Source organism: Oncorhynchus keta, chromosome 13 (genome assembly GCF_023373465.1).
Source record: "Oncorhynchus keta strain PuntledgeMale-10-30-2019 chromosome 13, Oket_V2, whole genome shotgun sequence".
NCBI lineage: Eukaryota > Metazoa > Chordata > Actinopteri > Salmoniformes > Salmonidae > Oncorhynchus > Oncorhynchus keta.
The window spans coordinates 8,934,131-8,947,408 of NC_068433.1; positions in this window are offsets into that span (position 1 = coordinate 8,934,131).

A 13,278-nucleotide genomic window follows, 5' to 3' on the forward strand; every position below is an offset into this window, starting at 1 on the left:
CATGTTAATAAGTAACCATGTTAAGTAACCCATGTTAATAAGTAACCATGTTAAGTAACCCATGTTAATAAGTAACCATGTTAAGTAACCATGTTAAGTAACCCATGTTAATAAGTAACCATGTTAAGTAACCATGTTAAGTAACCCATGTTAATAAGTAACCATGTTAAGTAACCCATGTTAATAAGTAACCATGTTAAGTAACCCATGTTAATAAGTAACCATGTTAAGTAACCATGTTAAGTAACCATGTTAAGTAACCCATGTTAATAAGTAACCATGTTAAGTAACCATGTTAAGTAACCCATGTTAATAAGTAACCATGTTAAGTAACCATATTAAGTAACACATGTTAAGTAACCATGTTAAGTAACCCATGTTAATAAGTAACCATGTTAAGTAACCATGTTAAGTAACCATGTTAAGTAACCATGTTAAGTAACCCATGTTAATAAGTAACCATGTTAAGTAACCATATTAAGTAACACATGTTAAGTAACCCATGTTAAGTAACCATGTTAAGTAACCCATGTTAAGTAACCATGTTAAGTAATGTTAAGTAACCCATGTTAAGTAACCATGTTAAGTAACCCATGTTAAGTAACCCATGTTAAGTAACCCATGTTAAGTAACCCATGTTAAGTAACCCATGTTAAGTAACCATGTTAAGTAACTCATGTTAAGTAACCATGTTAAGTAACCATGTTAAGTAACCCATGTTAAGTAACCATGTTAAGTAACCATGTTAAGTAACCATGTTAAATCTCATGTATTTCATGTACACAGTAATTGTTTGAGTGTGACTTATTGAGAGACTAATAAATCCTATTAGTTGAATTGAGAAAATACATTCCTCGTTTCACAGAGTCATTCTTTGATTGACTTATACCTTCATCATGTAGTGGTAAATGTTACTCACGCTACACATCGCATATATTCTTAGCCTCTACCTGTGCAGCTCTGAGCGAAGGTTAACTCTATAATTTAACGCTAGGACATCGATCGCAAGATATTAGCTCTTTTTTTCAGCCTCTTAATAATTCCTTAACAGTTATGTTGAACATGTGTAATTTATAGTATTCTGAGTGCTGGTGCGAGGGTCGGACACGCCTACGGGTCGATAGCATTTATTCACATAATAATGGAGTCAGATTGATGAATGTAAGTTCATTATCATTCAACATACTTTGAACCTACTACACATTCTTTAAGGAATGAGGTAAAAAAAAGAGAGTGAAGAATGTGTTGGTGGATTCTTGTAATAGCTTTCAAATGGAATGTTTTCCCTATAGAGGACCATGGCGCCTGTCACGATGGCCGGAGAGGGACAATGGTGGCTTGTTCCCAGCTGGTGGCTTTACAGCGTTACAGATGACATACGACATGTGGTGGTCTCTGTGCAGGGGGGGAAAAGGAGGTTTATCAGATGTCTAGGATAATACACTATGTTCAGCCATGGGTCTGTAGGGAGTCCGGGTAGACGGAGAGCCCACCCCAGCTCGTACTCACTGTCACTCGGGTTGGAGGGCTATTAAGCCCCTTCTAGTTGGTTCTACAGGTCACCGTGGACGTGATGGAGTAGAGCTAGTTTGTCCCACTCAGGAGAAAGGTAGCATATTGCTTTTTTTCATGTTATATATATATATATATATATATGGCATGAACAATAGAGGAGGTTGCCTCTGACAAACAGTGTTGAACACATACTAGTGCATTTGGGCATGCCAGACATCTGTTTAGTGGAAAATGACATTTGTCTATGCTGTAAATTATCTTTCGAATGCAATAATATGTGAGCAACGACAACTCTTATGACTCTTAAGGCCAAAAGTATGTGGTCGTCGAACATCTCATTCCAAAATCATGGGCATTAATATGGAGCTGTCACCCCCCTTTGTTGCTACAACAGCCTCCACACTTCTGGGAAGGCTTTCCACTAGATGTAGGAACATTGCTGCTATAACAGCCTCCACTCTTCTGGGAAGGCTTTCCAATAGATGTTGGAACATTGCTGCTATAACAGCCTCCACTCTTCTGGGAAGGCTTTCCACTAGATGTTGGAACATTGCTGCTATAACAGCCTCCACTCTTCTGGGAAGGCTTTCCACTAGATGTTGGAACATTGCTGCTATAACAGCCTCCACTCTTCTGGGAAGGCTTTCCACTAGATGTTGGAACATTGCTGCTATAACAGCCTCCACTCTTCTGGGAAGGCTTTCCACTAGATGTAGGAACATTGCTGCTATAACAGCCTCCACTCTTCTGGGAAGGCTTTCCACTAGATGTTGGAACATTGCTGCTATAACAACCTCCACTCTTCTGGGAAGGCTTTCCACTAGATGTAGGAACATTAATGCTATAACAGCCTCCACTCTTCTGGGAAGGCTTTCCACTAGATGTTGGAACATTGCTGCTATAACAGCCTCCACTCTTCTGGGAAGGCTTTCCACTAGATGTTGGAACATTGCTGCTATAACAGCCTCCACTCTTCTGGGAAGGCTTTCCACTAGATGTTGGAACATTGCTGCTATAACAGCCTCCACTCTTCTGGGAAGGCTTTCCACTAGATGTTGGAACATTGCTGCTATAACAGCCTCCACTCTTCTGGGAAGGTTTTCCACTAGATGTTGGAACATTGCTGCTATAACAGCCTCCACTGTTCTGGGAAGGCTTTCCACTAGATGTTGGAACATTGCTGCTATAACAGCCCCCACTCTTCTGGGAAGGTTTTCCACTAGATGTTGGAACATTGCTGCTATAACAGCCTCCACTCTTCTGGGAAGGCTTTCCACTAGATGTTGGAACATTGCTGCTATAACAGCCTCCACTCTTCTGGGAAGGTTTTCCACTAGATGTTGGAACATTGCTGCTATAACAGCCTCCACTCTTCTGGGAAGGCTTTCCACTAGATGTTGGAACATTGCTGCTATAACAGCCTCCACTCTTCTGGGAAGGCTTTCCACTAGATGTAGGAACATTGCTGCTATAACAGCCTCCACTCTTCTGGGAAGGCTTTCCACTAGATGTTGGAACACTGCTGCTATAACAGCCTCCACTCTTCTGGGAAGGCTTTCCACTAGATGTTGGAACATTGCTGCTATAACAGCCTCCACTCTTCTGGGAAGGCTTTCCACTAGATGTTGGAACATTGCTGCTATAACAGCCTCCACTCTTCTGGGAAGGTTTTCCACTAGATGTAGGAACATTGCTGCTATAACAGCCTCCACTCTTCTGGGAAGGTTTTCCACTAGATGTAGGAACATTGCTGCTATAACAGCCTCCACTCTTCTGGGAAGGCTTTCCACTAGATGTAGGAACATTGCTGCTATAACAGCCTCCACTCTTCTGGGAAGGCTTTCCACTAGATGTTGGAACATTGCTGCTATAACAGCCTCCACTCTTCTGGGAAGGCTTTCCACTAGATGTTGGAACATTGCTGCTATAACAGCCTCCACTCTTCTGGGAAGGCTTTCCACTAGATGTTGGAACATTGCTGCTATAACAGCCTCCACTCTTCTGGGAAGGCTTTCCACTAGATGTTGGAACATTGCTGCTATAACAGCCTCCACTCTTCTGGGAAGGCTTTCCACTAGATGTTGGAACACTGCTGCTATAACATCCTCCACTCTTCTGGGAAGGCTTTCCACTAGATGTTGGAACATTGCTGCTATAACAGCCTCCACTCTTCTGGGAAGGCTTTCCACTAGATGTTGGAACATCGCTGCTATAACAGCCTCCACTCTTCTGGGAAGGCTCTCCACTAGATGTAGGAACACTGCTGCTATAACAGCCTCCACTCTTCTGGGAAGGCTCTCCACTAGATGTTGGAACACTGCTGCTATAACAGCCTCCACTCTTCTGGGAAGGCTTTCCACTAGATGTAGGAACACTGCTGCTATAACAGCCTCCACTCTTCTGGGAAGGCTTTCCACTAGATGTTGGAACATTGCTGCTATAACAGCCTCCACTCTTCTGGGAAGGCTTTCCACTAGATGTTGGAACACTGCTGCTATAACAGCCTCCACTCTTCTGGGAAGGCTCTCCACTAGATGTAGGAACACTGCTGCTATAAAATCCTCCACTCTTCTGGGAAGGCTTTCCACTAGATGTAGGAACACTGCTGCTATAAAATCCTCCACTCTTCTGGGAAGGCTTTCCACTAGATGTTGGAATATTGCTGTTATAACAGCCTCCACTCTTCTGGGAAGGCTTTCCACTAGATGTTGGAACACTGCTGCTATAACAGCCTCCACTCTTCTGGGAAGGCTTTCCACTAGATGTAGGAACACTGCTGCTATAACAGCCTCCACTCTTCTGGGAAGGCTTTCCACTAGATGTTGGAACATTGCTGCTATAACAGCCTCCACTCTTCTGGGAAGGCTTTCCACTAGATGTTGGAACACTGCTGCTATAACAGCCTCCACTCTTCTGGGAAGGCTTTCCACTAGATGTTGGAACATTGCTGCTATAACAGCCTCCACTCTTCTGGGAAGGCTTTCCACTAGATGTAGGAACACTGCTGCTATAACAGCCTCCACTCTTCTGGGAAGGCTTTCCACTAGATGTAGGAACACTGCTGCTATAACAGCCTCCACTCTTCTGGGAAGGCTTTCCACTAGATGTTGGAACATTGCTGCTATAACAGCCTCCACTCTTCTGGGAAGGCTTTCCACTAGATGTTGGAACACTGCTGCTATAACAGCCTCCACTCTTCTGGGAAGGCTTTCCACTAGATGTAGGAACACTGCTGCTATAACAGCCTCCACTCTTCTGGGAAGGCTTTCCACTAGATGTTGGAACATTGCTGCTATAACAGCCTCCACTCTTCTGGGAAGGCTTTCCACTAGATGTTGGAACACTGCTGCTATAACAGCCTCCACTCTTCTGGGAAGGCTTTCCACTAGATGTTGGAACATTGCTGCTATAACAGCCTCCACTCTTCTGGGAAGGCTTTCCACTAGATGTTGGAACACTGCTGCTATAACAGCCTCCACTCTTCTGGGAAGGCTTTCCACTAGATGTAGGAACACTGCTGCTATAACAGCCTCCACTCTTCTGGGAAGGCTTTCCACTAGATGTTGGAACATTGCTGCTATAACAGCCTCCACTCTTCTGGGAAGGTTTTCCACTAGATGTTGGAACATTGCTGCTATAACAGCCTCCACTCTTCTGGGAAGGCTTTCCACTAGATGTTGGAACATTGCTGCTATAACAGCCTCCACTCTTCTGGGAAGGCTTTCCACTAGATGTAGGAACACTGCTGCTATAACAGCCTCCACTCTTCTGGGAAGGTTTTCCACTAGATGTTGGAACATTGCTGCTATAACAGCCTCCACTCTTCTGGGAAGGCTTTCCACTAGATGTAGGAACATTACTGCTATAACAGCCTCCACTCTTCTGGGAAGACTTTCCACTAGATGTTGGAACATTACTGCTATAACAGCCTCCACTCTTCTGGGAAGGTTTTCCACTAGATGTTGGAACATTGCTGCTATAACAGCCTCCACTCTTCTGGGAAGGCTTTCCACTAGATGTAGGAACATTACTGCTATAACAGCCTCCACTCTTCTGGGAAGACTTTCCACTAGATGTTGGAACATTACTGCTATAACAGCCTCCACTCTTCTGGGAAGGCTTTCCACTAGATGTTGGAACATTGCTGCTATAACAGCCTCCACTCTTCTGGGAAGGCTTTCCACTAGATGTTGGAACATTGCTGCTATAACAGCCTCCACTCTTCTGGGAAGGCTTTCCACTAGATGTAGGAACACTGCTGCTATAACAGCCTCCACTCTTCTGGGAAGGTTTTCCACTAGATGTTGGAACATTGCTGCTATAACAGCCTCCACTCTTCTGGGAAGGCTTTCCACTAGATGTAGGAACATTACTGCTATAACAGCCTCCACTCTTCTGGGAAGACTTTCCACTAGATGTTGGAACATTACTGCTATAACAGCCTCCACTCTTCTGGGAAGGTTTTCCACTAGATGTTGGAACATTGCTGCTATAACAGCCTCCACTCTTCTGGGAAGGCTTTCCACTAGATGTTGGAACACTGCTGCTATAACAGCCTCCACTCTTCTGGGAAGGTTTTCCACTAGATGTTGGAACACTGCTGCTATAACAGCCTCCACTCTTCTGGGAAGGCTTTCCACTAGATGTTGGAACACTGCTGCTATAACAGCCTCCACTCTTCTGGGAAGGCTTTCCACTAGATGTAGGAACATTGCTGCTATAACAGCCTCCACTCTTCTGGGAAGGTTTTCCACTAGATGTTGGAACATTGCTGCTATAACAGCCTCCACTCTTCTGGGAAGGCTTTCCACTAGATGTTGGAACATTGCTGCTATAACAGCCTCCACTCTTCTGGGAAGGTTTTCCACTAGATGTTGGAACATTGCTGCTATAACAGCCTCCACTCTTCTGGGAAGGCTTTCCACTAGATGTTGGAACATTGCTGCTATAACAGCCTCCACTCTTCTGGGAAGGCTTTCCACTAGATGTTGGAACATTGCTGCTATAACAGCCTCCACTCTTCTGGGAAGGCTTTCCACTAGATGTTGGAACACTGCTGCTATAACAGCCTCCACTCTTCTGGGAAGGCTTTCCACTAGATGTAGGAACATTGCTGCTATAACAGCCTCCACTCTTCTGGGAAGGTTTTCCACTAGATGTTGGAACATTGCTGCTATAACAGCCTCCACTCTTCTGGGAAGGCTTTCCACTAGATGTTGGAACATTGCTGCTATAACAGCCTCCACTCTTCTGGGAAGGCTTTCCACTAGATGTTGGAACATTGCTGCTATAACAGCCTCCACTCTTCTGGGAAGGCTTTCCACTAGATGTTGGAACACTGCTGCTATAACAGCCTCCACTCTTCTGGGAAGGCTTTCCACTAGATGTAGGAACATTGCTGCTATAACAGCCTCCACTCTTCTGGGAAGGTTTTCCACTAGATGTTGGAACATTGCTGCTATAACAGCCTCCACTCTTCTGGGAAGGCTTTCCACTAGATGTTGGAACATTGCTGCTATAACAGCCTCCACTCTTCTGGGAAGGTTTTCCACTAGATGTTGGAACATTGCTGCTATAACAGCCTCCACTCTTCTGGGAAGGCTTTCCACTAGATGTTGGAACATTGCTGCTATAACAGCCTCCACTCTTCTGGGAAGGCTTTCCACTAGATGTTGGAACATTGCTGCTATAACAGCCTCCACTCTTCTGGGAAGGCTTTCCACTAGATGTTGGAACACTGCTGCTATAACAGCCTCCACTCTTCTGGGAAGGCTTTCCACTAGATGTAGGAACATTGCTGCTATAACAGCCTCCACTCTTCTGGGAAGGTTTTCCACTAGATGTTGGAACATTGCTGCTATAACAGCCTCCACTCTTCTGGGAAGGCTTTCCACTAGATGTTGGAACATTGCTGCTATAACAGCCTCCACTCTTCTGGGAAGGCTTTCCACTAGATGTTGGAACATTGCTGCTATAACAGCCTCCACTCTTCTGGGAAGGCTTTCCACTAGATGTTGGAACATTGCTGCTATAACAGCCTCCACTCTTCTGGGAAGGCTTTCCACTAGATGTTGGAACACTGCTGCTATAACAGCCTCCACTCTTCTGGGAAGGCTTTCCACTAGATGTAGGAACATTGCTGCTATAACAGCCTCCACTCTTCTGGGAAGGCTTTCCACTAGATGTTGGAACATTGCTGCTATAACAGCCTCCACTCTTCTGGGAAGGCTTTCCACTAGATGTTGGAACATTGCTGCTATAACAGCCTCCACTCTTCTGGGAAGGCTTTCCACTAGATGTTGGAACATTGCTGCTATAACAGCCTCCACTCTTCTGGGAAGGCTTTCCACTAGATGTTGGAACATTGCTGCTATAACAGCCTCCACTCTTCTGGGAAGGCTTTCCACTAGATGTTGGAACACTGCTGCTATAACAGCCTCCACTCTTCTGGGAAGGCTTTCCACTAGATGTTGGAACATTGCTGCTATAACAGCCTCCACTCTTCTGGGAAGGTTTTCCACTAGATGTTGGAACATTGCTGCTATAACAGCCTCCACTCTTCTGGGAAGGCTTTCCACTAGATGTTGGAACATTGCTGCTATAACAGCCTCCACTCTTCTGGGAAGGCTTTCCACTAGATGTTGGAACATTGCTGCTATAACAGCCTCCACTCTTCTGGGAAGGTTTTCCACTAGATGTTGGAACATTGCTGCTATAACAGCCTCCACTCTTCTGGGAAGGCTTTCCACTAGATGTTGGAACATTGCTGCTATAACAGCCTCCACTCTTCTGGGAAGGCTTTCCACTAGATGTTGGAACATTGCTGCTATAACAGCCTCCACTCTTCTGGGAAGGCTTTCCACTAGATGTTGGAACATTGCTGCTATAACAGCCTCCACTCTTCTGGGAAGGCTTTCCACTAGATGTTGGAACATTGCTGCTATAACAGCCTCCACTCTTCTGGGAAGGCTTTCCACTAGATGTTGGAACACTGCTGCTATAACAGCCTCCACTCTTCTGGGAAGGCTTTCCACTAGATGTTGGAACACTGCTGCTATAACAGCCTCCACTCTTCTGGGAAGGCTTTCCACTAGATGTTGGAACATTGCTGCTATAACAGCCTCCACTCTTCTGGGAAGGCTTTCCACTAGATGTTGGAACACTGCTGCTATAACAGCCTCCACTCTTCTGGGAAGGCTTTCCACTAGATGTTGGAACATTGCTGCTATAACAGCCTCCACTCTTCTGGGAAGGCTTTCCACTAGATGTAGGAACATTGCTGCTATAACAGCCTCCACTCTTCTGGGAAGGCTTTCCACTAGATGTAGGAACATTGCTGCTATAACAGCCTCCACTCTTCTGGGAAGGCTTTCCACTAGATGTAGGAACATTGCTGCTATAACAGCCTCCACTCTTCTGGGAAGGTTTTCCACTAGATGTTGGAACATTGCTGCTATAACAGCCTCCACTCTTCTGGGAAGGCTTTCCACTAGATGTTGGAACATTGCTGCTATAACAGCCTCCACTCTTCTGGGAAGGCTTTCCACTAGATGTTGGAACATTGCTGCTATAACAGCCTCCACTCTTCTGGGAAGGTTTTCCACTAGATGTTGGAACATTGCTGCTATAACAGCCTCCACTCTTCTGGGAAGGCTTTCCACTAGATGTTGGAACATTGCTGCTATAACAGCCTCCACTCTTCTGGGAAGGCTTTCCACTAGATGTTGGAACATTGCTGCTATAACAGCCTCCACTCTTCTGGGAAGGCTTTCCACTAGATGTTGGAACATTGCTGCTATAACAGCCTCCACTCTTCTGGGAAGGTTTTCCACTAGATGTTGGAACATTGCTGCTATAACAGCCTCCACTCTTCTGGGAAGGCTTTCCACTAGATGTTGGAACACTGCTGCTATAACAGCCTCCACTCTTCTGGGAAGGCTTTCCACTAGATGTTGGAACATTGCTGCTATAACAGCCTCCACTCTTCTGGGAAGGCTTTCCACTAGATGTTGGAACATTGCTGCTATAACAGCCTCCACTCTTCTGGGAAGGCTTTCCACTAGATGTTGGAACATTGCTGCTATAACAGCCTCCACTCTTCTGGGAAGGCTTTCCACTAGATGTTGGAACATTGCTGCTATAACAGCCTCCACTCTTCTGGGAAGGTTTTCCACTAGATGTTGGAACATTGCTGCTATAACAGCCTCCACTCTTCTGGGAAGGCTTTCCACTAGATGTTGGAACATTGCTGCTATAACAGCCTCCACTCTTCTGGGAAGGCTTTCCACTAGATGTTGGAACATTGCTGCTATAACAGCCTCCACTCTTCTGGGAAGGCTTTCCACTAGATGTTGGAACATTGCTGCTATAACAGCCTCCACTCTTCTGGGAAGGTTTTCCACTAGATGTTGGAACATTGCTGCTATAACAGCCTCCACTCTTCTGGGAAGGCTTTCCACTAGATGTTGGAACACTGCTGCTATAACAGCCTCCACTCTTCTGGGAAGGCTTTCCACTAGATGTTGGAACACTGCTGCTATAACAGCCTCCACTCTTCTGGGAAGGCTTTCCACTAGATGTTGGAACACTGCTGCTATAACAGCCTCCACTCTTCTGGGAAGGCTTTCCACTAGATGTTGGAACATTGCTGCTATAACAGCCTCCACTCTTCTGGGAAGGCTTTCCACTAGATGTTGGAACATTGCTGCTATAACAGCCTCCACTCTTCTGGGAAGGCTTTCCACTAGATGTTGGAACATTGCTGCTATAACAGCCTCCACTCTTCTGGGAAGGCTTTCCACTAGATGTTGGAACATTGCTGCTATAACAGCCTCCACTCTTCTGGGAAGGTTTTCCACTAGATGTTGGAACATTGCTGCTATAACAGCCTCCACTCTTCTGGGAAGGCTTTCCACTAGATGTTGGAACATTGCTGCTATAACAGCCTCCACTCTTCTGGGAAGGCTTTCCACTAGATGTTGGAACATTGCTGCTATAACAGCCTCCACTCTTCTGGGAAGGCTTTCCACTAGATGTTGGAACATTGCTGCTATAACAGCCTCCACTCTTCTGGGAAGGTTTTCCACTAGATGTTGGAACATTGCTGCTATAACAGCCTCCACTCTTCTGGGAAGGCTTTCCACTAGATGTTGGAACACTGCTGCTATAACAGCCTCCACTCTTCTGGGAAGGCTTTCCACTAGATGTAGGAACACTGCTGCTATAACAGCCTCCACTCTTCTGGGAAGGCTTTCCACTAGATGTAGGAACATTGCTGCTATAACAGCCTCTACTCTTCTGGGAAGGCTTTCCACTAGATGTAGGAACATTGCTGCTATAACAGCCTCCACTCTTCTGGGAAGGCTTTCCACTAGATGTTGGAACATTGCTGCTATAACAGCCTCCACTCTTCTGGGAAGGCTTTCCACTAGATGTAGGAACACTGCTGCAGGGACTTGCTTCTATTCAGTCACAAGAGCATTACGTGAGGACACTGATGTTTGGCATTCATTTAGGCCTGATTCGCAGTTGGCTTTACAATTCCTCCCAAAGGTGTTCGATAGGGGGTTGAGGTCAGGCCAGTCAAGTTCTTCCACACCAATCTCGACAAACCATTTCTGTGTGGACCTCGCTTTGAGCACGGGTCATTGTCATGCTGAAACAGGAAAGGGCCTTCCCTAAATTGTTGCCACAAAGTTGGAAACACAGAATCTTCTGGAATGTCATTGTATGCTGTAGCATTAAGATTTCCCTTCACTGGAACTAAGGGGACTAACCCGAACCATGAAAAACAGCCCCAGACCATTATTCCTCCTCCTCCAAACTTTACAATTGGCACTATGCATTCAGGCAGGTAGAGTTCTCTTGGCATCCGCCAAACCCAGATCCGTCAGTCAAACTGCCAGATGGTGAAGCGTGATTCATCACTCCAGAGAATGTGTTTCCACTGCTCCAAAATGATGGCGAGATTTACACCACTCCAGCCGATACTTGACATTGCTCATGGCGATCTCAGGCTTGTGTGCGGCTGCTCGGCCATTGAAACCCATTTCATGAATCTCCCGTTGAACAGTTATTTTGCTGACGTTGCTTCTAGAGGCAGTTTGGAATTTGCTAGTGAGTGTTGCAACCTAGGACACTGGCCTGTCCCGTTCTGTGAGCTTGTGTGGCCTACCACTTCGTGGCTGAGCTGTTGTTGCTCCTAGATGTTTTCCACTTCACAATAACAGCTCTTCCAGTTGACTGGGGCAGCTCTAACAGGGCAGAAATTTGACAAACTGGACTTGTTGGAAAGGTGCCATCCGATGACAGTGCCAAGTTGAAAGTCACTGAGCTCTTCAGTAATTCAGAAAATTCTACTGCCAATGTTTGTCTATAGAGATTGCATGGCTGTGTGCTCAAATCTATACACCAGACAGTAAGGGGTTTGGCTGAAATAGTCAAATCCACAAATGTGAAGCGTTGTCCACATATTCTTGGACATGTAGTGTGCATACAACAAGGGACTATATAGCGTACCATTGACAGACATATCCCAGAAACAATCTATTCGAAGAGGTATCATTCAGACCTGGGTTCAAATAGTATTTGATTCCTCGCAAATACGTTGAGCTCGCCTGACACAATGGACCCAATGTAGTAGTCCCAAAAGTGCAAAGCCCGCCCATCTGCTCACTCCATGCAGGCTCAATCAAACGCTCCAAGCATTTGAATGAAAACTCATACAACTTGAACCCAGCTTTCATATATTATTACTGTGTCCACAGTACTGATCAGCACAGCCAACCTCCTTCACGCTCAGGAGGGTTATCCCATTGCTGTGTATTAAAGGTTAGCAAGGGTGTGGAACATGTACATCACCTGTTCTATAGACAGAATAAATCTAGAATCCTGGCACCACTTGTTCCCTTTAATAGTGGCTGGTGTAGAGTGGCTGGGCACATTAATCAGTCCAAAGACAATATCCATCTGTCATGCAGGAAAAGAGCTTTCAACGGTGCGGTGCCTCAAGGTGTTGGCACGGACGCCAATGCTTGTTGTATCTCATTACTTCTGGCCATTTCGTCTGTGTTGTCATCCAGAAAGAGAGGCTGGGCTGGGGGAAAGAGGTGAGAGAGTGCGGCCTAAGGGACTGGAACTTCTCAACGGGCTAAACGGCTTATCGCCACTTGAGGGCGCAATGCTTGTTTGCTGAGCTGTAAAAAATAGTTCAGCTGCCGTGATGAGTCAACGCGGACCATACTGTTTTTATTTTACATTTGGCTCTGCTTTGACTCACATCTCTTGTGATGCAGATAGATGTACCTTTCTGTCTATCACTCTACCACTAGCATTGGCATTAGCATTAGCATTAGCTTATAGACGTCAAATGTGTTGTTCGACAACAACAAACGTATCAAAGCTGTTTATTTGAGGTAATCCAAGTTGGAGTTGGACACTTAAAGTATCTATTTCCCCATGCCAACCTAAACACACAACAACAGCAAAGTAGCAGCCCTGCATGCTATATTGAATTGTAGTGTTTACAAAAAAATATTACATTTCCCCCCACCCATTACTCCTTGGCGTAAGATGTTGCATTCATCCATGAAATTGTATGACAGCAAACTCCAGTGTGTTCGTCAATATTTCAACCTTTCACATTGTGGGCACTTGTTGGATGTCTCCCTGTCCTCTGTAACACTCTGCATATACAGTGCCTTGCGAAAGTATTCGGCCCCTTTGAACTTTGCGACCTTTTGCCACAGTTCAGGCTTCAAACAT